This window comes from Mercenaria mercenaria, chromosome 7 (assembly GCF_021730395.1).
Source record: "Mercenaria mercenaria strain notata chromosome 7, MADL_Memer_1, whole genome shotgun sequence".
Taxonomy (NCBI): domain Eukaryota; kingdom Metazoa; phylum Mollusca; class Bivalvia; order Venerida; family Veneridae; genus Mercenaria; species Mercenaria mercenaria.
In genome coordinates this window covers 86,845,474-86,872,993 of record NC_069367.1, presented here as the reverse complement: position 1 = coordinate 86,872,993, position 27,520 = coordinate 86,845,474, and the positions used below count along the sequence as shown (strand labels likewise).

General features: G+C 35.6%; 1 long non-coding RNA gene across 3 annotated transcripts; it reads left to right on the top strand.

The window, feature by feature from the left end:
• On the top strand, positions 1-27,116 carry LOC123528273 (uncharacterized). 3 transcript variants are annotated; one of them, XR_008371887.1, is made up of 8 exons: positions 1-1,952; positions 2,669-2,762; positions 3,331-3,391; positions 9,946-10,020; positions 11,010-11,107; positions 21,719-21,861; positions 23,335-23,512; positions 23,617-27,116. It is a non-coding gene; the product is annotated as an uncharacterized LOC123528273 (long non-coding RNA). The 3 variants fall into 3 exon arrangements; XR_008371888.1 differs by lacking the exon at positions 23,335-23,512 and having other exon boundaries at positions 2-1,952; positions 3,331-3,430; XR_008371886.1 differs by lacking the exon at positions 23,335-23,512 and having other exon boundaries at positions 510-1,952.
• The last annotated feature ends 404 nt before the right edge of the window (positions 27,117-27,520 follow it).

The following is a 27,520-nucleotide window of genomic DNA, read 5'->3' as shown; positions in this document are numbered from 1 at the left end:
ATTATTTGTTAAATGTATACAGTTGCAAAATCTAGTACATAGGGCCATACCAAACTGATATGTCGTTCGTCGGAACTACATCATCAATAATTTCATTCCAGAGAAAGAAAAAAAATCACCCGCCCACACGTGCATTGGAGTTTGCTTCTACGCACGAAATGTAACTTTTCTGAAATTTCAATATCTGCTTTAGAGTCAAACTCTAGTCAAATAAAGATAAAAGATCGCAGATTGTTTGTTCAAATTCATGTAGTGATTTTGTCCTATTAAAAACCACCAAACATATCTGTGTCGGAAGGTAAAGCTGTTTCCGACTAATCTCGGCTACATGCTGTTGAAGCTAGGTTACTTTCAACATATCCATGAAGAAAGGTTAGAGCTATTGAAGTGTCTAGGGCTATGGATCCTAGTCCAGATAATAACGCGTTTCGGGACAGTGTGATAACTTTTTACACCATGAGAAAACCAACATAGTGCATTTGCGACCAGCATGGATCCAGACCAGCCTGCATATCCACGCACTGGTCTGGATTCAAGCTGGCCGCAAATGCAATGTGCTGGTTTTCTCATGGTGCAGCACAGTTTAACCTAGGTTTATTGAGTACCATTCAATGCATGTGTATGGTCAGTGTGGGAGAATTAATGCCTATCGTGCTCTGTTACAGATAGCATCCAGACTATTCAGGTTTTGTTTACGCTAGTAAAAAAGTCATAGTGTGTTTCTATATTAATTTCATATACATTTTTATACGCTTTAAAAATTATCAGACATGCGTATATGCATTATTTAAAAGCGTAATTTACGCTAATACGCATCTTATGTGGAGCCCTGTTTGGGGTCACTCTGTTAAAGGTCAAGGTCACAGCAGCTAGAATATGGAAATCCATTCCTGTCAGTAACTAATTGGGAACCATTTGACCTAGAACCTTCAAACTTTATAGGGTGATACAACTTCAGAGTTAAAATGACCTCTATTGTTTTTGGGGTCACTCAATCAAAGGTCAATATAACAGGGGCCATCTCTCTGTCACAGTTATTTTTTTTTCAATAACTCACAGAACCTTAAAACTTCATAGGGTGATAGGACTTGTAACATTTTTAGGGTAGTAGATCAAAGGTCAAGTTCACAGGGGCCTGAACACGGAAAACTGTTGCTGATAAAAAACTTGAGATCTACCTTATTGCCTGGGCAGGTAATAGTAGAATGTGGGCAAGCAAAAATTATACTCAGTTGCCCATCATACAAGTGAAATATTTGAAATGTTTGAAAGATCCCCAAAAATTACCCTATGGGCAAGTGCTCAACAGAGTTAAGCCGATCCCTGAGGTAGAATTTTTTTACTATATAATTTTATGTTTACAAAATAATTTTCTTAAATTATGGAAAAAATACTATACAGAGATTTTCGAAACAGAGTAAATAATCTGCAGAACTTATAATGAAATGTGACGAATGCATGTCTTTAAATTCAGACAGGACATATTGTTATTTTGAGAAGGAAACTGTCTGACATTGTACCTAGGAGCAGTCAAGAAGAAAGATTTAAAAAAAAAATATATACACACAGTGCGAACAGCTGCTTTGCTCTACCTTCAAGGGCGGCGAAATCTGATTTTACTTGCTTGTCCATTTTTGTCATTTGCTATTTTTTACTTGTCCGTATGATAGTTATATATAGTAAATTCTGGTAAAATTTCACTTGTCCGTACAAGCTTTGGGACAACCTGGGCAATACGGATAATTGAATTTGCCGCCCCTGGCCTTATATACAGGATTTCCATTATAGACTTCTCATTAGCACCCATTTACAGATACATCAATATTGATGAACATAGAACATCAGACCTGTACCACTGGCATCCTGTACCTTCACCAGAACAGACCAGATACCTCACAAAACAGAAAGTGTGTGTCCAGCCAAGCATTCAATGGTTGAAGCTCTAATATCAGGTAACTTGTAAAGCATTTTTGTTAGATCTGCAGCACCTAATCAGGCAATCTAATATATGACTGCACTGCCAAAAACTTAGCCACCTCTCCTTTCTGCAATATGCTGAATGGAAACATTCTGCTGCTGAAATGCCAAGCAAGAAGGTGGTTCTGGATCAGACTGATGTGAAACCTCCAGAGCTTTTGTCAAAGTATGCAAATATACTGCACTGCACTGGTCGCAAATGCAGATTCACTTGCCGCCATCAAGCTAAAGGTTATATTTATAACATAAATGGAATTTAAGAGTCAGTAAGTGCTGAAAGTGTCAAGTGTCACAATAGTCCTTCCAGTAATAGCCAAATAAAGCATCAATACTCTAATTAAACACCTGTGAATATTCTAGATGTATTCTGAACTTTGAATGTAGGGGTCTCTGTGGCTGAGTGGTTAAGGTTGCTGACTTCAGATCACTTGCGTCACATCAATGCTGGTTCGAGCCTCACATTGAATTCATGTGAAGAAGCCATCCAGCTGCATTGCAGGAAGTCAGTGGTTCTACCCAGTGCCTGCTGTTGAAGAAATAATGCAGAGAGGATTTTCATCCACCATCAAAGCTGGAAAATCACCATAATGATCTGTAATTTTGTCCGTGCAACATTAAAACCCAACAAAATAAATAAATAAAAACTTTGAATGTGTTATAGGCTGGCTCATGTAGTTCTTATACATTATAGCTTGGGTGGAAAGAACAGTGAAGATACAGAACAGACATAAGTTAATGAGATATGATAAACTGGAAGCTCCATGAGGATGTTATACTAAAATATGGTAAGTGGACTTTATATTTTGCTAATAGGTTTTAAGCTAGTGAACAGAAAATCTAAATTCGAGTACAAGGTTAGGTCACAGGATAACAATCTAGCATTATAGGTGCCTATTTTGGACATACTTACATGTCCAGTCATCTATAAATAAATTGAAACCACCTTGATGGTTTCCTTTGACTTCATACTATTAGAATGACTGCTGATTTTTATCATATATACTTGTCTGTGTCAGATGGACCATTCTATGTGACAAAATTAATATAAAATATATTTTTAATATTATACTAGACTGCTCTTGGGAAAATAAAAATAAAATGAAACGAAAGGAAATTTGTTTGTTTCACGTGTTGAATCAAAATATCTTTAACTCTTGGACATCAGAACTTAAGTTTTTGCTTGTGACTGCTTGTAAAACTATTGTATCTGATGTTCTCTTGATGAAAGATATTTTGAACTTGCACTGAAACAACCAAATATCCTGTAAATACTTTTTCAAAACATTTGATAAATTATGTTGCTACTATAACCTAACATGAAGAAAGTGGGGGTTTTATAAATTGTATTTTCAGGTTGTAGTGGTTTTAGTACAGACACAGAAAGAGAGGAGGCGGCTAAAAAACTGCAGTTCAGGTGAGAGTTGTAACAGTTTGAAGGAAATATGATAGAAAAGTGATTGTAATTTGTTCTGTTTGAGTCTGCTACAGTTTTGTTAGTTCCCTACTAATTCCTAGACAGATTATTAGGATCACAGGCACTTTTCCATCCATCCAGCATTCTGTCAGACTCCATATTTTTGTCCTATATGTAACTTCCTAAGACAAAGGCCAATTTTCAAACAACTTGGAACAAATTTTGACCATATCAATGTGACTTTCATGTTCATAACTCGAGCTGTGTCCATGAAGTTCAAGGTTACAATAAACTGACATACATCAGTGACTTATAATTATCTTGGCATAAATATAAGACACATTTTGAAGAGAAGTTAGTTATAAGCCAGTAGGGTCGGTCTTTACCGTCCTGGGGGATCATTTCTCATAGTTATTTTTTACAAGGTAAACAAACCCGGGTGTAAAAAATTGAACAATGGTAGCTTTTTATGTTTTAAGAAAATCCTGGTTAAAAGTTCTGGAGGACTCCTAGTTATTGGTGGCTGCTGCCACCAGTGTCAGAAAGAATACTCAGTTTGAGAAATCTTGTCAGTTCTTAAGACCATCCTAACAACACAACCAAAATAGTTCCAGGTAAACAATTATCTACACAACGTGCAGAATATGCAAAGCTACAATATATGCCTTAAGGTATTGGACCCCTAATAGGAATGTTTAAAAAATGGCATTTGCTTGGTATATTCTTTAAGTTGATCATTTTCGCACTGTGTTGCAAATTTTAAACACTTTTACCGTACCGTTTTTTGTAAATTTGAATAATTATGGTAATCCCTCACGCTCAAGTAAGAAAATTTCAATGTGATGGCCACTATCTAAAACGTTACAGGAATCATACAGCAATAATTTGATAAAGAACATCAAACTATTGTTAAACATTATAAAAAACAAAATAAAACTGTAAATTCTTTTTTTTTTCTAAGTGCCTCAAGTAAACAGATTTAATGGGACAAATTCGTGGGCTGTTTTGAATTTTGCTCACTTCATTCAAATAACTTGGGGCAGAATAAAACCTCCTGCCTTCTTCACAATAAATGTAATCTAAAGAATAAAGGCAAAAAGAAAACTATTTAACGCATATAACTCAGTATTTTTAAATATGTCTAACTCCCTCTTCTGACTCAGAGGTAAATATACTTTGAGCAACAAGAAATCGCTTATAAAATGAATATTTTCCACTTTTGTACAATACATCCATAATAAGTCTTGAAAGAAGTAAAACTTACTAGAAAAAAGGAAAATATGAAAAAAAAATTTGGTCCAGTGGGCTTGAACTACCCCTGAAAATTGCAGTCAAAGTAGGTTTATGGTAGGAATTGAATACTCTTCAAAAAGGAGGTACTCTATTATTGGTCCAATACCTTAATACCATTTTTAGCTCACCTGTCACGTAGTGACAGGGTGAGCTTTTGTGATCGCCCTTCGTCCGTCGTCCGTCCACAATTTCTTGTCTGCACGATAGTGGTTTCATTTATGATTTTATTTTAACAAAACTTGCACACAACTTGTATCACCATAAGATCTTGGTTCTTTTCTTGAACTGGCCAGATCCCATCATGGGTTCCAGAGTTATGGCCCCTGAAAGGGCCAAAATTAGCTATTTTGACCTTGTCTGCACAATAGCAACTTTATTTATGATTTGATTTTTACCAAACTTGCACACAACTTGTATCACTATAAAGTCTTGCTTCCTTTTTTGAACTGGCCAGATTCCATAATGGGTTCCAGAGTTAAGGCTCCTGAAAGGGCCAGAATTAGCTATTTTTACCTTGTCTGCACAATAGCAGCTTCATTTATGATTTGAATTTAATCAAACCTGCACACAACTTGTATCACCATAAGATCTTGGTTCCTTTCTTGATCTGGCAAGATCCTGTTATGGGTTTCAGAGTTATGGCCCCTGAAAGGGCCAGAATTAGCTATTTTGTCCTTGTCTGCACAATAGCAGCTTCATTTATGAATTGATTTTAACCAAACTTGCACACAACTTGTATCATTATAAGATCTTGGTTCCTTTCTTGAACTGGCTAGATTCCTTTATGGGTTCTAGAGTTATGGCCCCTGAAAGGGCCAGAATTAGCTATTTCGACCTTGTCTGCACAATAGCAGCTTCATTTATGATTTGAATTAATCAAACTTGCACAAAACTTGTGCTGCCATAAGGTCTCAGTTCCATTGTTGAACCAGCCAGATCCCATAATGGGTTCCAGAGTTATGGCCCCTGAAAGGGCCAAAATTAGCTATTTTGACCTTGTCTGCACAATAGCAACTTCATTTATGATTTGATTTTAACCAAACTTACACACAACTTGTATCACCACAAGATCTTGATTCCTTTCTTGAACTGGCCAGATTCCATTATGGGTTCCAGAGTTTTGGCCCCTTAAAGGTCCAAAAGTGGCTATTTCGGCTTTTGCAGCCATATAGAGACTTCATTTATGGTTTTATTTGATACAGACTTCCAAAATATCTTCAACAACAATAAATCTTGGATTCCATGACAAATCAGATCAATCGTAGGTTCCAGAGTTATTTTATATCTAATTACCTCCCCTGATTGTAATCAAAATGGATTTATATTAGTAAGTACTTATAGGACTTGTTTGAAATTTCATTATTGTCATTAGTTGGACTGAGCCAATCGGGGTAGATAACTATGGACTGATTTTATGTCAGATTACCTCCCTTTATTTCAAATTAAAATGGGTATATCTCCGTAACTCATGAAGATACTGATCTGAAATTTCATTTATGTCAACAGATTTATTTGGCAGATCATTCTTTTGATCACTTACAATAATTTTCTTTTTAATTACTTCCCTTTTATGTTAATATAAATAGCTTATTTTTAGTAACTTCTTTATTATTGGCCGTAGGGTAAAACCGAGACCACTTTTCTGTGGTACAACATGGATGGTACCTCCAATTTTTAGGTGTATTTTGACATATCTGTACCTTGTAAGATTTTTTTTTCTTTTTGGTTAAATTTCTTTCCTTTGTTGTTCCTGTCCTTTGGACTTAGATATTTTTTCTGAGGACCTTCTTGTCCTCAAGTGCAATGATAACAGGTGAGCGATTTATCATGGCCCTCTTGTTAATGTAAATTCGGCGACTAAAATCAATACAAACAGAAGTCAATGTTATAATTAAAACAACCACGTGTATGAATACAAATATGCAAATTTATGGTCACGTGAATAAACGATGACCTCATGCCACCTGAACTGGAGGGATGATATTGATTAGCTGTTGCATAGTACTGCCCCAGAGGTCACGTAGCTTATACCATAGAAAAGGCAGCTTATATATATATATATAGAAACCTAGCCTGGGAATCCAGACTGACAATTCAAAAATGTTTCCTAACCGCAGTGTCACATGTATAATCCCGAAATTTAAGGCTTTATTTGATAAAGAACAATAACTTCTGCTAGCAATTATCCGCAGCTAAAAATAGAAATGGAATTTCAACGGAAAAGTTTCCAAACATTTCCGGTCCATAGACAATACCAGTTGGTACCTCTGATAGCTTTTCCAGCAAGTTGTAACACTTTTCGAATATGTCAGAACAAACTTAAATGTTCGTCATATCTATCAAATTGTAAGATATTATATTAATGCAACCCAGGGTCTTTCAAAAATCATTTTGAGTGACCCTGTGCAACCCTAGTGATCTAAGAATGTTACTGAATTTTCGACTGCATTGTCTCGTTTTCGTTTCAAGCACGCAAAAATATGACCACATGTTAATTAGGCTACCGGTATTTATAGAAAATCAATAATCAGCAGTGAAATGGATTTCCTCAGGCATTGATGCTGCCAATTAACACATTAGCGCAAATTTAGTGAGATGATTTATGAACAGGACAGTAATTTATGGATATAACTTGAACATGTACAGTTCATCGTTATATCAAGAACAAAATATACTAAAACATGCTTAGCAATACGAGAGTGAACAAAAATAAAAGAACATTCAGTTAAAATTCATTCGATATTGTTTGCAATGTGACCTGCCGTGAGAATCAAAGACCTGTATGTTTTCTAAATAATACTCCCTCACGGATAATCTTCCTTCAGCAAATTACAATATAAGATACTATATGTATGCATAGATACACATGTATTCGGTACAATTTCGTCTGACAAAACACAAATTAGCAACGTGGAAACCCACAGGTCGCCCAAGCTGACAAATGTTGCAAGCTCGCTTTGACTAAGTGGTGCTACTGTATCACGATTTTATCACCGTGTAAGCCCGTGAAAGTGGGCACAGCAATGATATTTATACTCGCCTGTTTCAAACGGCGATCTGTCAGACTGTAGCAAGTCGTCGGATAACAGATTTGACCAACTTAAAAATTGAATTGTTTCAAGACAGATTCTGCTCACTTCAGTTTAATTCATTTGAGTCGCACCATGAGAAAAACAACATAGTGCATTTGTGACCAGCATGGACCCAGATCAAACACTCTGGTCAGGATCCTTGCTGTTCGCTAACGGTTTCTCTAGTTCATAGTTGCAATAAGCTTTGAAAGCTAACAGCATGGATTCTGACCAGACTGCACGGATGCACAGGCTGGTCTGGATCCATGCTGGTTGCAAACGAACTATGTTGGTTTTCTGATGGTGCGTCTCAATATATCTGGATTGATACAAATATATGTATAAAAATTAAAACGGTTTCGTTTCGCCAGTTACATATTTTTCGACGTTTTTCTCGGTCTGACTAAAGTTGTAAGTTTGTCTGACTTCATGTCCAGCATTTTTGCGAAGCCTGCTGTTATGTCTTGCGAACTTTTGAGTATAACAGATGGAGTGATAAATAATGCACCTCTAAAATACACTGGCTGCAGACTTGACGTTCTGAGATGCATTTGTGGTGCATGTTTCTGTTGTTTTCTTTCACAAAAGTTTCATGAGAACCACAGCTATCAGATACGGACAATCAGTGTGTATAATAATTCATGACAGACACTGCCCAAAAGCTTTAAAAAGAAATCTTAAAAGCTGAATGATTTGGCGAAAAAGCTTTTATTGTTTATTCATAGTAAAACATCTTTGATGTAATTTATGTTGTAGTTTTCGTCACAAATAATCAAAAAGGATCAAAACTATTCGTTAAAGACTGAATCAGTGTAAACAATGACTGGCAGTGAAAAAGGATTAATTTTGAAAGCAAAGCCGAATATTAAAAAACTGCAAAAAAAGTTCTTATGGTTTATATTAACAATTCCTCAGTTGTCGCTTTCTTTGTAATATTTTAAACATTGATTAGCAGCCACCATCAGCGCTTTGAGCGGTTTGATTTTTGACAAGGTAAACAAACCCAAAAATTGAATGATGGTAGCTTTTTATGTTTTTAGAAAATCCTAATTAAAAGTTTTGCATGCATTATTAAAGTCATATAGATTTGAATTTTCTTTTTCTGGATCAATTATCAACCGCAATGGATCAAGTCCCATAACTCTGTCATGTATTTTAGGCAAATAATGCCCTCTTTCCTTTTGGACTTAGAAAATCCTGGTTAAAGTTTTACATGCAAGTTACTATCTCCAAAACTAATGTAGATATTGAATTGAAACTTCACATGTGTCTTCAGGGTCATAAAACTAGTTGATAGCATCCAGACTCCAGTCCCATAACTCTGACTTGCATTTTGGCCAAATAATGCCCCTTTTGGACTTAGAAAATCCTGGTTAAAGTTTTGCATTCAAGTACATACAGCTAGTAACTTAAAGGCATATATATTTGAAACTTATTTTTTATTTTTCTAGATCAATTACTAACCTCACTGGATCAAGTTCCATAGCCTTGACATGTATTTTGGGCAAATTATGCCCTTTTTAGACTAATTTTGGTTAAAGTTTTGAGTGCAAGTTACTATCTGCAGAACAAATGCAGATATTTAATTGAAACTTCACATGTGCCTTTGGGGTTATAAAACTAATTGATTGCATCAAGTCCCATAACTCAGACATACATTTTGGCCAGATTATGTCCCCTTTTGAACATAAAACTTCTGGTTAAGTTTTGCATGCAGTTACTATCTCCAAAACTAATGCAGATATTGGACTGAAACTCTATAGATATTTTAACTTTGGGGTAACATTTTCCTGCTTCTGGGACAACAATTCGAATAGTCGAGCATTGGCTGTCTTATGGACAGCTCTTGTTGTCTTTACTTTTAAAGCTACATACAAACACTGACTGACTTAAAAATGTATTTAACACTATTATTAGTATGTTGCTGAAAGACACACATTTGTAATTATGCAGCTGTATATGTTAATTTTGAAACAGTGTTTACAAAGTGTTTTTGGAAAGTCTAGACTACTGTTACTGTTACAACATGTTGCTGTAAATCCTGAGAATATAATCTGACTGCAAACAATTGTTGTAACTTAGTTCCCCAGCAACAAAATGTATTTTGTTCTTGTCTATTGCTAAATCTGGATTTAAATATAGATTATTATTATCCAGTTATGGATTTACACCTCTGTTCTTGTATTTCAGAGGGTTAGAAGTTTACAATACATGTTCATATTTCTATGAGGCGAAAGGTTTGAGCTGCGGACACCAAAGCAAAAGGTATTATTCCTTGTCAGTTTTTGTTTTGTTCTAAAGTAATAATAATAATAACGACTTTATTTTACGTTGATAACATATTTGGTGTTTAACCAATTTTCAATATGGTCCACATTATCAAACAAAAAATACAAAATTAATTACAACATTTACAAATCAGAGAACAGTAATGATTGATAAATATACAGCTGAGAAACAAACCTGAAAAGAAAGTTTAATAATGAACAAATGTAGCATAAAACACAACAAGATAATAAAAGAAACAGCAAAGGCATGCATATATACAAATGGGGGAGGGGGGGGGGCCGGGTGAGGTGCTAGGCTCTTTTTGGGGGACCACTAAAGCTAAAAATAGAAATATCTTTTCATTAACGGCTTGATGGCTCTTCGTCAAAACTTGGTCTGTAGCATCTTTATAAGGTCCTCAAGTTTGTTCAAATAGGGTCCATATCCCCTTTAGGGTCGCTAGAGCTAAAAATAGAAAAGTGTTTAAATGATTTCTTCTCCAGAACTGTTTGGTGCATCTTCATGAAACTTGGTCTGTAGCATCATTATAGATCTTCTTCCAACTTTATCTAAATGGTGGCACTTGGTCCCTTTTAGGGGCTACTGGTTTTTACAAAACACATTTATTACCATTTATGATTCAGTAAGTCATACATGTATTCAAGGTCAACAACTGAGGTCAACTGTGGCTTTCTTTTTTTTACTTTTAGTTTATTATGTTTTTAATAATAATAATAATAATAATAACAACTTTATTTTATGAGGCTACACATTTGGATTATCTAATATTTAATTTAGGCCTCAAGATATTGGTAATTGATATGTTACAGTATTTACAAAGGATTTATAATGTACAATGTGGTAACACAGAACCTTGACTTTGTCTATAATTACCACATTATCATTCCCTGTACCCACATTATCCCTCTACATCTAGAAATTTTTAGGCTTTAATAAACACTGAAAAAATGTCTCTTCTTTTGAAGTGAAATGTATGAAGTTCAGCTGTAATGGTAATCAGATGCAGGTCTTTGTCCTACATGGTGAGGGAAACAGTGTGGCATTTTTGGAAAACATGTAATAGGTAAGTAGATCATTATGTCTCCCCCAGGAGACATATTGTTTTTGCCATGTCCGTCCGTCCGTCCATCCTTCCGTCCGTCCGTCCGTCCGTACGTCACACTTCATTTCCGAGCAACAACTGGAGAACCATTTGACCTAGAACCTTCAAGCTTCATAGGGTTGTAGGGCTGCTGGAGTAGACGACCCCTATTGTTTTTGGGGTCATTCCGTCAAAGGTCAAGGTCACAGGAGCCTGAACATTGAAAACCATTTCCGATCAATAACTAGAGAACCACTTGACCCAGAATGTTGAAACTTAATAGGATGATTGGTCATGAAGAGTAGATGACCCCTGTTGATTTTGGGGTCACTCCGTCAAAGATCAAGGTCACAGGGGCCTGAACATTGAAAACCATTTCCGATCAATAACTAGAGAACCACTCGACCCAGAATGTTGAATCTTCATAGGATGATTGGTCATGAAGAGTAGATGACCCCTATTGATTTTAGGGTCACTCTGTCAAAGGTCAAGGTCACAGGGGCCTGAACATTGAAAACCATTTCCGATCAATAACTAGAGAACCACTTGACCCAGAATGTTGAAACTTCATAGGATGATTGGTCATGAAGAGTAGATGACCCCTATTGATTTTGGGGTCACTTTGTCAAAGGTCAAGGTCACAGGGGCCTGAACATTGAAAACCATTTCCGATCAATAACTAGAGAACCACTTGACCCAGAATGTTGAAACTTCATAGGATGATTGGTCATGAAGATTAGATGACCCCTATTGATTGTGGGGTCACTCCGTCAAAGGTCAAGGTCACAGGGGCATGAACATTGAAAACCATTTCCGATCAATAACTAGAGAACCACTTGACCCAGAATGTTGAAACTTCATAGGATGATTAGTCATGAAGAGTAGATGACCCCTATTGATTTTGGGGTCACTTTGTCAAAGGTCAAGGTCACAGGGGCCTGAACATGGAAAACCATTTCCGATCAATAACTAGAGAACCACTTGACCCAGAATGTTGAAACTTCATAGGATGATTGTACATGCAATGTAGATGACCCCTATCGATTTTGGGGTCACTCCATTAAAGGTCAAGGTCACAGGGGCCCGAACATTGAAAACCATTTCCGGTCAGTAACTTGAGAACCACTTGACCCAGAATGATGAAACTTCATAGGATGATTGGTCATGTAGAGTAGATGACCCCTAACGATTTCAGGGTCACTCTGTTTAAGGTCAAGGCCACAGGGGCCTGAACATGGAAAACCATTTCCAATCAATAACTTGAGAACCTCTCGACCCAGAATGTTGAAACTTCATAGGATGATTGTTCATGCAGAGTAAATGACCCCTATTGTTTTTGAGATCACTCTGTTAAAGGTCAAGGTCACAGGGGCCTGAACATTGATAATCAGTTCCGATCAATAACTTGAGAACCACTTGACCCAGAATGTTGAAACTTTATAGGATGATTGAACATGCAGAGTAGATGACCCCTATTGATTTTGGGTCAGTCTATTAAAGGTCAGGGTCACAGTGGCCTGTACATGTAAAATCATTTTTTGGAAATAACTTGAGAACCACTTGACCTACAATGTTGAAACTTAATAGGATGATTGGACATGCAGAGTAGATGACACCTATTTATTTTGAGGTCACTTGATCAAAGGTCAAGGTCACAGGAGCCTGAACAGTGACTTAAAAACCACTACGCCAAGAGTGTTGAAATTTAGCGGGATGACTGGACATGCCAAGTAGATGATCCCTATTGCAGCCAACCATCAGTGTCTCTTTGACTTTCGCTCCTGACCCCTATTGACTTCTTGCCTATAGGATTTTGCATTGGGGGAGACATGCGCTTTTTTACAAAAGCATTTTCTAGTTAAATTTTGTATTTAGAATCATTTTTCACTAATCCAGCTGCACTAAGAAAAAAGTAAACTAAAAAAAAAAAACAAATAAAATTTTATATAAAACCCATTTTACAATTGAAGGGAGGTAACTCAATTTTGAAAACACTAAAATTCCCTTGCTAATTTGATATGTTAGTAAACTAGTTTTTAGCTTGGCAATAGAGCTGTTTCACTGACCTGTCCATCAATTTACGTGACAGCTTCTGTGTACATACATGTATCTTCGATTTAGTTAAGATCTTATATGTAAGCTGATGTCACTTTTGGGAATTGATAATACTTTGCACACTTGTTCACTGATAATCTGACATGCGGTACTCTGGTAACATAATTCCCTTTTGGGTTTTTAATAAGTTATAGCTGCCCACTTAGCTCAATAGGAAGAGTGCAGATCTATGTATAGTGAGGTTATAAGTTCCATCCCCTGGCTTTTTGCATGTTCTCCATGACAGTTTGATAAAAGACATTGTGTCTGAAGTCCTACTTCACCTCTTATTCATGTGGGCTTCACCTCTTATTCATGTGGGGAAGTTGGCAATTTTCTTTCAGAGAACAGGTTTGTACTGGTACGGAATGCAGTTAGGCTAACTGCCCGCCATTACATAACTGAAAAACTGTTGAAGAACTGCATTAAACCCAAAACAAATACACAAACACATACATGTAAGTAACTTGTGCTTAAGTTTTTAGCTCAACTGTACGAAGTATAAAGAGAGCTATCCGACTTGACCTGGTGTAGTCGTCTTTCAGCGTCCCCACCATGGTTAAAGCTTTTTTACACTTTCTCTTTTTTCATCATATCTCTGTAATTACTAGTTGGATTTAATTCAAACTTTAAATAGTTATTCCTCATCATCACCCAAATCATCTGACCTAGGGCCATAACTCTTGCATCAATATTTCATGATTTTCACTCAGATTTTCAGGTTAAAGGTTTGATGCACTTTCACTTTATCTCTGTTATTACTGAATGGATTTGATTCAAACTTGAAATAATTGTTCAACATCATCACCCACATTATATGACACAAGGTGCATAACTCAGGCACAAAATTTTCATGGATTATTCCCCCTTTTTAGCTCGACTTTTCGAAGAAAATGTAGAGCTATTGCACTCGCCCCAGTGTCGGCGTTGGCGTCGCCGTTGGTTAAAGTTTTTGATAAAGTCAAATATCTCTGTTACAATGTCAAAGCTATTGACTTGAAACTTAAAAGTAGTTATTTACTATCAAAGTCTACACCCATAATATATATTACATACATGGTACTAGACTTGCCACATAGATTTATACCTAAAAATACAATGCAGTAATGGCGTTCCATAACAACGAAATGTTTGACATATGTTTTTGAAACAGAGTACTATATAAATATCATGTTACAAATTTCAGTACAAATTTTACATCTTATATAAACGAAACCATTTTAGACTCCTCTTCGATATAATTTACAACAGTTGAAAATTCAATAAATATCCTGACATACCGAAACTAGCAAAATCACATGCGAAAAGTAACTGTTACAGAATTCTGTAGAATGCAACAAAAAAAATTTACCAAATTAAAAATCGTAATGCAAAAATCATACAAATATCTAAACAAATAAACTTTTAACTCGATCAAGCATAAATTTCTAGCAAATTTCTAGTCTGACATAAATTCGTCTTGTCTAATGTCGGAATGTGGTGTGCGCAAGGCATATCTAGTCCAGTCTATTTGTAGTGTAATGTCCCGCCAAATACTAAATTTCATGGGACTCACGGCTAATCCGTTGTTGTGCTATGTTATTTTTAATTTTCATGGGGATTCACGATTTTGACGGGAAATCTGTCTAGATTTGGCGCGGATTGAAAGTGACAATTTGGGGCCCATTATAGTGAGGTTTGTGGATAAATAACAGAATATCTGAAATTTTTAAATTATCATTTTCTTATTACTGAACGAATGTATTGAATTTGTACATGGATATTTTAGTTATGAATTACAGAAAAAAACATAAGAGGTTTTTTTTGCGGGAATATCTGACATTTACCTCTGGAACTCTAAATTTTACAAAATAGATGATGCATTACCTGCTTTTACACTTGAGATAATATAAGGCCCGTATATCAATGTGTGACAATATCGCTGGTTGATATATTTGACTGATTATGCCTCTTTGGTGTTATCTTGAATTTTGGTTTAAAGTTTTGGCTAAAGCTATTTTCTCTGTTACTATCAAGCTATTTGAGTGTCTTGGAACTTAAATATTACTTTGTTTCTAATCTAAGTCTACACAGGAGAAAACAATCACATAAACACTGATTGAATTTTGACAGAATTATGCCCCAATTTACTTGGAAATTGTGTTAAAAATTTTTGATAGACTCAAAATATCTCGGTTACTATTAAGCTTTTGACTTGAACCTCAAAATAGTTATTAACTTTGTTAACTATCAAATCTACACACCAGCGAGACACAATTCCAATTACTCTGTTTGATTTTGACAGAACTATGCCCTTTTTAACTAGATTTTAGTTAAGTTTTAGCTTTAAAATAAATATCTATGTTCTAATCAAAGCTTTTGACTTGAAAACTTAAAATAGTTATTTACCATCAAAGTCTACACGAGGAGGAAACAATCCATAACTCTGATTTTGAATTTTGGACAGGAATTATGCCCCTTTAACTTAGATTTTTTGTTAAAATTTGGGATAAAGTCAATATTCTGTTACTATTAGTCAGTAAAATGGTGTAAAAATACTTCAGAAAATGGGAAAAGTACAACTTGGTAACATAACTACTTTAGGGCACAAATCACTAAAAATGAGCGTGAGACCCACTCCAAAAACCCAAATGTGGCCGAAAAATCCAAGATGGCCACCATGATTACTTGTATCTATTTTCTGAAATACCTAAATAATTATCTATAAACTTATATGGACACATACAGTATTCAGTATAATAGGTAAAAATCTCCTGTTTTAAATAAATTAAAACATTATTATATTTAGCAAAATACCGCTCTTCCAACAAAAAATGAAAACAGTTGTTCCTGGATTTAAAATTTGCTATTAAGCGAAGAAAAGTCAGAATGCATTTATCATGTTTACTGTGAGTCAAAATTAAAGTATATAATGGTAAATGGTATATCAAGAATGTCTAATATGGCAACAGACCTGTGCAGAGCTTACAAACAATTGTAAATTATTATAAATTCATTCGAACTTCGTTTAACTGGAACCTGTCAGGACCGACAAATGTATTCGAGGTATCAGTAGTTGGAGTGGTGTAAGAACTTATATTATTAAAACTGAATATAGTTGGGACCTGACGATAGGTTCAAGTGAGAATGGTATGTTCGAATGAACAGAGTTGAGCAAACGATGTTTGTCTGTAGTGTGTATTTATTAGTGAATATATGACCATGTGTTTCACTTTGTCATTAGTTTTCGCGACTCATGCTTTGTAAGTGGTAATGTTATTCTTTTCAATTTATTTACACTATGAGAACTAATGGGACACTTAGTTAAACTATATAATTCATTAACTATGTTGTGTATTGACCATGTGACATCCTGGGCCTGTCAGACATCATGATGTCTGGGAAAAAGTCATTGCCGGTTGATCAGTGTAATCCAACTTACATTTGAATGTCTCCTGTATATTCTGTTTTTGTCAATTGATAGCACACTGGGCATAACAATAGTTTTTGTTTAATGTCGTAAGCATATATGTACAGTCACTATGCCCTGATCACTCTTCAGACGCAGACCCTATGAATACCATACTGTATCATGAAAATTTTGACGTGGTGGGGTCGGGCGCGTCAAACTCGAAAGATGTGCAGGTTCTTAAAGTTCTTACTGCGCCTTACAATATGCTTGCCAGGTTCTCAGGGCATCTAACATGTTTACACTAATATTTTCTTACCACAAGCATCTTACGATAATGCGTTTAACGACATTCATAGTTACGACCAGTCAGATTGCACTCTTGTTACCATGCTTTAACCATGCGCTTTCACCTTCTCACGCATTTGCGGCTAGTTATAAATATACGCTCGCGCTTCTTTTTCCTTCCTTCTGCAAGTTATATTTGTCTGCGTCTGCCACTCAAAAACAATCAAATACCAATATACGACAAGACCCCCCCCAACACAACACACCCCACGAAGAAATCAGAGCCAGTCGTTACAGAGAGGCTTTGGTGGCAAAGCAAAGGGCTCAAAAGGGTATACGCAAGGTTCCAGAAATCACTAGATGCTACCAGTGCTGCTGAGTCCTGTGGTTAGTGGTATTTCCTGATGATGGCGATTCATACCCCATAGCTGGTTGAATCGAAAGTGATGGGAATTGGATACAGTATTCATACTCAAATCACGAAATCTGAACATACACGGTGAGGCTGAGAAATGGAGAACCTGCTGCAAACATTACTAGGCATGTTTTAAGCTCGGAAGAAACGTATTGATAACCTAATGCGGATTCTACAATGTTCATGGACATAGCGTGGTCTAGCACATGAGCGTAGATAAGTCATAGTGAGAACTCCAATGACGATAGCAGGAATGCAATGAACACCCAGTGACAGTTGCAATGAGCAAGCCATGCAGCTCATTCCGTCGCACCACGCTTGTACTATGTCCTACTAGTTTTTAGTTACATCAGTACTACGGGGGGGGGGTTTTTCCGTTATTAAGTTCTTCATGCTTACTGATTAGACCATGGTCCTCACTTCTTTGTTTTGAATATGTCCAAAGTTCGACGATTCACTCAGGGAAACTTAATTATCATGTTCTTATTGGGTGTCTGCTGTATTCGTTCTACATCATAACAAGTTCTTACTGCGTCCTGACGTTTTTAGACGTAGTGGGATACGTGGGCTTAGTGTGATGGGGGTATAAAATTAGGAGCAGAATCTATCTTTTCTACAAAAAAATGTGCTCTAATATCTAGTTCTGGACATTTTTTACGGAATTAAAATATATTAATAAGGACATTACTGAATGTGAGTACTAGAGGATTTTTCTAATGAGAACATGTATTCAAAACACAATTTTAATACAATTTACTAGTTTTAAAGACAACATAATATTACTATTTACCATTTGTAAGGCTATGCCACTACCAGTTAAACAGTCAGTTTTTAGAATACACTGTCCTGTCAAATAAAACGAACTGTACGCTCGCGCTTACTGGTGAATCAAGCTTTCCTACAAACAAATGTTTTCATATAATATTATGTGGTACAGATGGTGGCTTTTCGATACTCTTTTTACAACAAAAATGTCAAGTAGTTATCAAACAGCTCTTCACACAAAAGATTAGGGCGATAGTGTGCATTCTGCATCGTCTGTTTCCCGTTACTCTTGAAATAACTGAAAAACTTTTGCCGGGGCACCATATGGAGGTCAGTGTTCTATACTTTCCTAAAATTCAAAGTAAGATAAATACGGTTGACCAGAGATATCTTTGATATATTGGGAACTTTCTAATATTTTTCTGCTCACGTAACGGAATATCATACCAATAGCTCCTCAAGTGTATTTGCAACCTAGATAAAGGAGTGACGGCGATGAAGATGTAATTGTCAAAGTGCGTAAATGCTCTGGCACTGCCTTATGCAAGTTGTCAACAATCTCGTGCCTGGGTGTACTGACACGAGTATTGATATGTACTTTATTTCAGATTTCAGCTCACTATTCAGATGATAGATTTCCAGAATAGCTGTCCGTTGAAAGCAACTTTTATATTTTCAGCCTTACTCTTCTTTGTTACACAGTTTGCATGTGAATATGGTGTCAATTTATTATTATGGTATTGTGATCTGCGGGTGCATAATTATAATAAGGGATTATTGTTTCAGGTTGATACTACTACCCGTCGCTATAATCTATTCTTGCATTCGAAGTCTCAACCGAATTGGGGTAGTTGTTCTTAATTGGTATGTCATAGTTAATGACCTTCATATTCTCTATATTACATTCCATCTATTAATACATGGTTTCATAAAGAAGTCTTTAGAATGGGCACTTTTGAAGTTATTGAAGAATCCGTGCATTTGCGTATGAGGGACGGACATACAGAACTAACAATAAAATGGTTGTACAAATGGGAAATAGATAACATAGCATGTTTTAATTTTTCCTCCTTACCTTTGTAAAAATTTTCAAATAAAAAATTATAAGAAACAATCTCGCTCCTAGTTTTGATGGAATGCAGGGATGACACTTTCTGTTTCATTTTCGTGCACTATTTGTTGCATAGGCTACAACATTTTATTTGCCATAGGAACAAATGTAAAGTCATTGGCTTGCCACACATTACAAGTATCCATGTACCTCGTTTCTTGAAAACTTAGGAGGTAGTTTTAGGGTTGGGGGGGGAAGTTAGGGCAGGAGACCAATTTGCAATGGCTAACGTTTTGTCTGGCAGGTGGAGGGCAACCCTTGAGGGCTATACTCTTGGTAAGAAATTGAACAAACTAAGGGTGCCAGTATGCTGCTGTGGTAGGGAATGCAAGTAAAACAATCATAAATTACAATATGTACATAGTAAAACAAATTTATCCTTTACTATGGAAAACACACAATGATACTATTAACTAAGTTTTAAAGGGCTAGATTTTATAGCCATTACCATGGAACAGAAGAAAGTAACATCATTTGAATTGTTGTTTTTGCAATTTGATGAAAGATTAGGATTTATTGTTATCATATAATTTATATTTGTGCATTTGGGGATGAATGTAAATATAATGACCTTTTCATTAGAATCTTGTAAGGTAAAATATGAGTTTTGGCCAACCATTCGGCATCGTGCAGATATCAAAAGGTCCCATGAAAACATGTTTTTTATGCTTTATTAAAAAAAAAAAGGGGCTGTGCAATTTTTGTGCCTTTCTCGCATTCCATATTTCTGAAGTATTTTTGGCTTTTTCTTCGTCGAATAGATCGGAGACTATATTAAAGGCTTTGGCTTGAAACTCAAAACAGTTTTTTACTATAAAAGTCTACACCAGGAGACACAATTCTCATAACTAATAATTTGAATTTTTAACAAAGTTATGCCCCTTGTTAACTTGGATTTTTTTTACTGGAAAAGCTCTATTTCAGAGTCAAGCACTGAGAAAAGTCGAGCGCGCTGTCTTACGGACAGCTCTTGTTACTTAGAATAGCAGGTTAAAGTTTTGATGCATTTTCACTCTATCTCTATCACTGAATGGATTTGATTTGTTTAATTTTATCACCCACATCATATGACTCAAGGTGCATAACTCTGGCATGAATTTTTCATGAATTATGCCCCCTTTTTAGCTCACCTGAGCAAGGTGAGTTTTTCTGATCACTTTATGTCCGGCGTCCGTCTGGCGTCTGTCGTCCGTCACCATTTTAGCTTGTGTATGTGATCGAGGCTGTATTTTTTGACTGATCTTCATGAAATTTGTCAGAATGAACACCTTGAAGAAATCTAGGGCGAGTTTGGAAATGGGGTCTCTGGGGGCTCAAAACTAGGATTCATAGGTCAAATCAAGGAAAAAAATTGTGTATGTGATAGAGGCTTATTTTTCAATTGATCTTCATGATATTGGTAGAATGATTACCTTGATGAAATATAGGCCGAGTTCGAAATTGGGTCATGTGGGTCAAAATTAGGTCACAGGTCAAATCACGGAAAAACCTTGTGTATGCGATAGAGGCTGTATTTTTCAATTGATCTTCATGAATATTGGTGAGAATGATTACCTTGATGAAGTCTAGGCCGAGATTGAAAATGGGTCATCTGGGGTAAAAAACTAGGTCACTAGGTCATATCTAAGAAAATACTTGTTTGAACTCAAGAGACCACATTGTTAGTCCAATCTTAATGAAAATTGACCAAAATTATGTTTTCATGAAATCACTAGGTTAAACATGTTTACACTGTTATAGTATGTTTCTCAGGTGAGCGACCTAGGGCCCATCTTGGCCCTCTTGTTCCTAAGAATTTCAGGTTAAAGTTGTGCTGCACTTTCACTCCATCTCTGTTATTACTAAATGGATTTGATTCATACCTAAAGTAATTGTTCAGCATCATCACCCACATCATATGACACAAGGTTCATAACTCTGGAACAAATTTTCATGAATAATTTTCCCTTTTTACTTAGAATTTCAGATTAAATTTTGATGCACTTACACTCTATCTCTATTATTGCTGAACGGATTTGATTCATACTTTAAGTAGTTGTTCAACATCATCACCCACATCATATGACACAAGGTGCATAACTCAGGCACTAATTATTATGAAATTGGTGCCAGAGTAATGCACCATGATGTGGGTATGCATTTTCACTATATTTCAGTTATTACCAAATTGATTTGATTCAAACTTGAAGTAGTTGTTCTACATCATCACCCTCATCATATGACACAACGTGCATAACTCTTGCACCCAATTCCCGCTTTGACAGTGGTCTTCACCTGCTCAAAGGAAGCTATTTCACCAGTTATAAGAACTGGCCAAGTAGTCTTAATGAAGAATAAGGTAGCTTGATCATCTAAAAACAAAAGAAGCTTTTTTTTATAAACATTCACTAATAACTTCCTGTTTTTATATCAGAGTATTGTCTTAATTATCAAATACTTTAATCTTCATTCAAATTGAAAGAGAAAAAGTGTTGTTGTCAGTGCAATCACATGCTAATGAAATGCAAACATAGGCCTGCTGTATTTTTTTAGAATTTTAGAAGATTTTGCTGACATGAAGCTGGAGGACATAGCTCAGAGTTGTGAGCTTGCTCTCAAGGCATATCGAATAGCGATTTGGTGGTTGAATCCATAAAATTAGAGTGGATCAGGTTTAAGAGGGAAATTTACCACGGGTAATATCACTTAATATGTACATACATATATTTATGATATAAAATGATAATCCAGTAAGTCTTCAGCTATATTATAATAATTGTATTAAATGTATTTTTGTTATCTCCCCTGTCACATAGTGACATGGTGAGCTTTCATGATCACCCTGTCTGTTGTCCTTCGCCAGTCTGTCCGTCCGTGTGTCAACATTTTCTTGTCTTCACGATTCTGGTTTCATTTATGATTTTATTTCAACCAAACTTGCACACAATTTGTATCACCATAAGATCTTGGTTCCTTTCTTGAACTGGCCAGATACCATTATGGGTTCCAAAATTAGCTACTTTGACCTTGTCTGCAAAATAGCAGCTTTATTTATGATATGATTTTTACCAAACGTGTACACAACTTGTATCACCATAAGATCTTGGCTCCTTTCTTGAAATAGCCAGATTCCATTATGGGTTCCAGAGTTATGGCCCTGGAAAAGGCCAGAATTAGCTATTTTGACCTTTTCTGCACAATCGCAGCTTCATTTAAGATTTTATTTTAACCAGACTTGCATAAAACTTGTATCACTATAAGATCTTGGTTCCTTTCTTGAACCAGCCAGATTCCATTTTGGGTTCCAGAGTGAAGGCCCTGAAAGGGCCAGAATTAGCTATTTTGACCTTATCTGCACAATAGCAGCTTCATTTATGGTTTGAATTTAATCAAACTTGAACAAAACTTGTGTCACCATAAGATCTCAGTTCCTTTCTTGAACCGGCCAGATCCCATAATGAGTTCCAGAGTTATGGCCCCTGAAAGGGCCAAAATTAGCTATTTTGACTTTGTCTGAGCAATAGCAGCTTCATTTATGATTTGATTAAACCAAACTTGCACACAACGTGTATCACCATAAGATCTTGAATCCTTTTTATATGCTCGAAAGGACGTATTATGTTATCGTCCCGTTGTCTGTCTGTCTGTTGGTTAGCATTTCCCCTTCCGCTATGTAACACTTGAACCCCTTAAAGGATTTCAAAGAAACTTGACACAAATGTTCATCTTATCGAAACGATGCGCAGAGCACATGTGTCGGATGGCTCACTTCAAGGTCAAGGTCACCCTTATGGGTCAATCATAATTCTTCTGATTGATCTTGACTATGATTTTTTAACATTCTTCTCCTTAAGTGCAATGATAATAGGTAAGTGATATAGGGTCATTATGGCCCTCTTGTTGTTGTTTTTTGTTGTTTTTTTTCAGCAGAAAAGTTGATGCCATTGCAAAACTGACTTGGCAAGACCTGTAGGACTGTATGCAGCCCAAATATCCAAACCTATTCACCTGAATTGAATGCTATTAACTCTCCCTTCAAGCTCTGTGGATGTAGAGCTAGGATTCTCAACGTATTTCAGTGTTTAAAGTTCTTTCTTTTTTAGTTGAAATACTCCTAGTCCTCTATTATTGCACTTAGATAAAATTATTTTATTTTCTCTATTTTTTAGCATGAAAATTACAGAAAATGACTGGAGATCTTTGCTTAGTTCTAGCTCTCTGAGTGATTTGATGTTAATCCACTCAGAAACTGAGTCTGTTGAGAAATTTGATCCATTGGATTCAATATTATGAAATTCCAGTGGTAGTAGGGCTAGGAGACCATTCTACAATGATAAAAAAGTAAAGGTAAAGAAATTTACACTATCCTCATGCAGCCACTGAATATTGCATGTAATTTTCTGACACAATGGAATAACCATCTAATAATTAATACTGTCTTTTTATTACAGCCTGCCAAATTCACCAATTCATTTGGAATAGATACTGATGCATTTCTAAATTCATTTTATCAATTTGCTGGTCGTAGAGGTCTTCCAGGAACAGTTCTGTCGGATAATGGAACAAACTTTGTCGATAGTGAAAACAAACTCAGATAATTAGTAAACGCGCTGAATCATGATCAAATAAAAGAAAAGACAGCAAATAAAGGAGTTCAGTGGCATTTCATTCCTCCATCAGCACCACATTGGAGAGGGGAGGTGTACATGAAATCATGGTGAAAAGTGCTGAACGAGCCATTAATTCCATGTTACAGAATGCTTCAGTGTCAGATGAGAAAGTTATGACCCCATTTGTAGCAGCAGAAGCTCTTACCAATTTGAGACCTCTTATTTATCAGTCAGCTAACCCTGCTGATTGCATACCTCTTACTCCAAATCATTTCCAGCTTGGACAGATAGGAGGAGAGTTCGCTCCTTAGAGCCTTGATACAAATGATTTCAACCCTAGAAATGGTGCGAGTTCAAGAGTTAGTCTGAAACTTCTGGAGTTGTTCGATTTGTGAGTGGTTGCCAAACTTATGTACCTCCAAGAAATGGAACAGAGTTTGACCAGATCTGAAAGTTGGAGATGTCATTATCATGGTATAGCCTGGCACGCCTCAAGCACATTGGCCTTTAAGTCGTGTTACACACGTTCATACAAGTTGCGATGGTTATGTGAGAGCAGCAAACATTATAGTAAATGGTAAAGAATTCACAGCCCATTACAAAGTTAGAAATTAACAGCAGTGATTAACACAATTATGTGTTATGCAGAAATATTGCATTTTATATGACAAAAAGTGTAAACATTCTCGCATGTGGAGGGAATAATAATCCTTCAAAATGATTTCATGTGTGGAGGGCATAATAATCCCTCAAAATGATTCCAAGTGAGGAGGGCAAAATAATCCCTCAAAAATAATTTTGGTTGTGGAGTGCATAATAATCTATCAAAAATAATTTCACATGTGGAGTGCATAATAATCTATCAAAAATAATTCCACATGTGGAAGGCATAATAATCCCTCAAAAATAATTCCGCATGTGGAGGGCATAATAATCCCTCAAAAATAATTCCATGTGTGGAGGGCATAATAATCCCTCAAAAATAATTCCATGTGTGGAGGGCATAATAATCGCTCAAAAATAATTTAGCAGGATTATTTTTTGCTTGTGGAGGGCATAATAATCGCTCAAAACTAATTTGGCATGTTGAGGGCATTATAATCCCTCAAAAATAATTCAGCTTTAAAAATGATTTCGCGTGTGAAGGGCATAATAATCCCTCAATATATTTTAAGATAAACAAATATCTGAAACATTATATTATAATCTTGGAGAAAGAGAAAGACATTTTTCTCTTTCAGGAACTAGAAGATGCACTGTATAAAAAGATGAAGAAGATTGTATTTTCATTACTATGTACTGTAATTTTTGACATGTATGTATTTTCAGACATATAATTGAATTATTGTAATACTATCACATAAGGCAATATTTCAAAATGTTTGAAATCAATGATACAAAATTAAAAACATGAATACTTTTATTATTTGAACGCATTGTATTGAACTGTGTTATACCAAAAGGTCATAAATTTTGTCAAAATTAATGTAATAGCTGATAGTCAAAAATGGTATACATTATACAGTAAACCTCACTTATAAGGAACTTGGATATAAGGAACACTCAGTTATAAGGAACAGTTTTCAATTCCCCGATCTAATTCCTTCTTTATTCAACATAAAAATCCTCAGTTATAAAGAACACTCTGTTATAAGGAACACTTTTTCAAGTACCAAAGTACGAAATTCAATGGAAAACACCTCAGTTATAGTGAACAGACATAAAGAAATAAAGTACTGAAAACCGGAAATAAACGGGAGAATCGCTGATGACGTCAGATTAAAGTCGGCACTTCACTCCCTTTTATGTACATGAATAAACACAAATTCTAACCGATCCGATTCATTTTCCTATTAAACAAAGAAGGCTGGAAACAGTGAATTATTATACAACAATCCAGTGTTCTGACATCATAATTATTACGTCATATCGTCAAACGGCATAGTGGCGCGCTGGAAAGGAAACCGATTGAAAACAGGCAAATATTTAATGAATGTCATCAAGGATGTACTTTAAAGTCCTAGGTAACGTGTTAGAATCGGAATAATATATCTTATTTAGTGTTTTGCTCTTGAATAAATCATTGTTTGTCGTTCAGATGCGTATTATTATATCACTCGGGCATATAAGTCCTTTGCATCTGAACTCCAAACAATGATTTATTCAGTGACAAATCACTAGTGAGATATATTATTTCTTAATTATTTCATTTCTATGATATTTACAGATACGCTAAAAAGAATTCTAACATAATCTGATTCATTTTCCTATTAAACATTGAAGGCAGAAAACAGTGAATTATTATACAACAAATCACTGTTCTGAAGTCACAAATATTACATCATGGCGTCAAGACACAGTGGCGCACTGGAAAAGAAACTGATTGAACAGGTATACCAAATTTCCAATTGTAAAAATTATAGCAGGTGCTAAAATTGACAATAGCAAAGCTATATGTATAATTTACACTTCAATCCATATGTATGGCGCCATTGGGTAGTCGTAATACACTGTATTTCATAAACGCTTACATTTAAATTTTAATTGGTTGTCCAATTTAATATTTTGTGTAATAATAAAAATTTGAACATTTATTTTATATAAGTATTGATGCCTATTCACATAGCATGAATCGGGCAAGGGGATTAACTGCAACATATCTTACAGTCATAATGTAGCGCTCTCTAAAAAGAAGATAGAAATAACCGACGTACATTTAGTCTAGTTTAGGTTTAACACGGTGTTTCAACACTATCTCAGTCATATACATGCAGGCAGTTTTCCTTACCATCTCTCCAGGAAATTACCTGTACAAGACTCCCAACTTTCTCACATAAAGATTCATGGTCAGCCCGGAGTGTTATCAAACGTTGGTCAAGTAGTGTTCGCTATACAAATTGTATTTGTTATACCAACCGCTTATTAGTTCCTTATAACTAGCTCCTTATAAGCGAGGTTTACTATAGTACTGAAAACTGGAAAAAGTAACAGTTGCCATATATATCAATGTTAAAGTGAGTTACTAGAAAGTACATGTACATTTCAAGTTGTTGTTGAAAGTTCTGGTTTAACAAGGAAAATACTAGGTAGTTTGTTGTTTTCAGGAAACTGGTGTATGGTATTTAAAAGAGAATTATGTTTATAAACATTTTGTTTAAAATTTGGATTTCAGCCAACATGTGTAGTTTAATTTAAGGATAGTAATACAAGAAAAAAAATCATATAGTTCATAACCAAATTGTTTAAAGGTCTATTATAGACAAAATATAGAATATGTAGTGTATATCAAGTTTGTGCAAATTAGTTTGTATCTTACATTTTGTATTAGACTTATAGTCTTACTAAGAGAATTGAATTATTGGTACATGTACATGAAACTGAGATCAGTGTGCGACATTACCAGTAGCCCGATCACAAATGACTACGAAAAATCAGCTCGGGCTACAGAAAATCGGCAGACTGTAGCCCGTCGGGCTATGAAAAATTCTGAGGAATAAATTTCCAAAAAGGTCATTTCAAACATGGGAGCAAAATAGTTTCTTTGAAGCTTCGAACTTAGCTCAAATCTGATCTCAAAGCAAATTCCAGTCGCCCGTTTTTTTTTTTTTTGTGCAACCCCATGAGTGGTGGGGGCATATAGATTTGCTCTTGTCTGTGCGTCCGTCCGAAGTTCGTGACGACCCTAGCTCAAAAAGTATTTGATATAAATTGATGAAACCTTGCATGAGTCTTTATCATGATATGA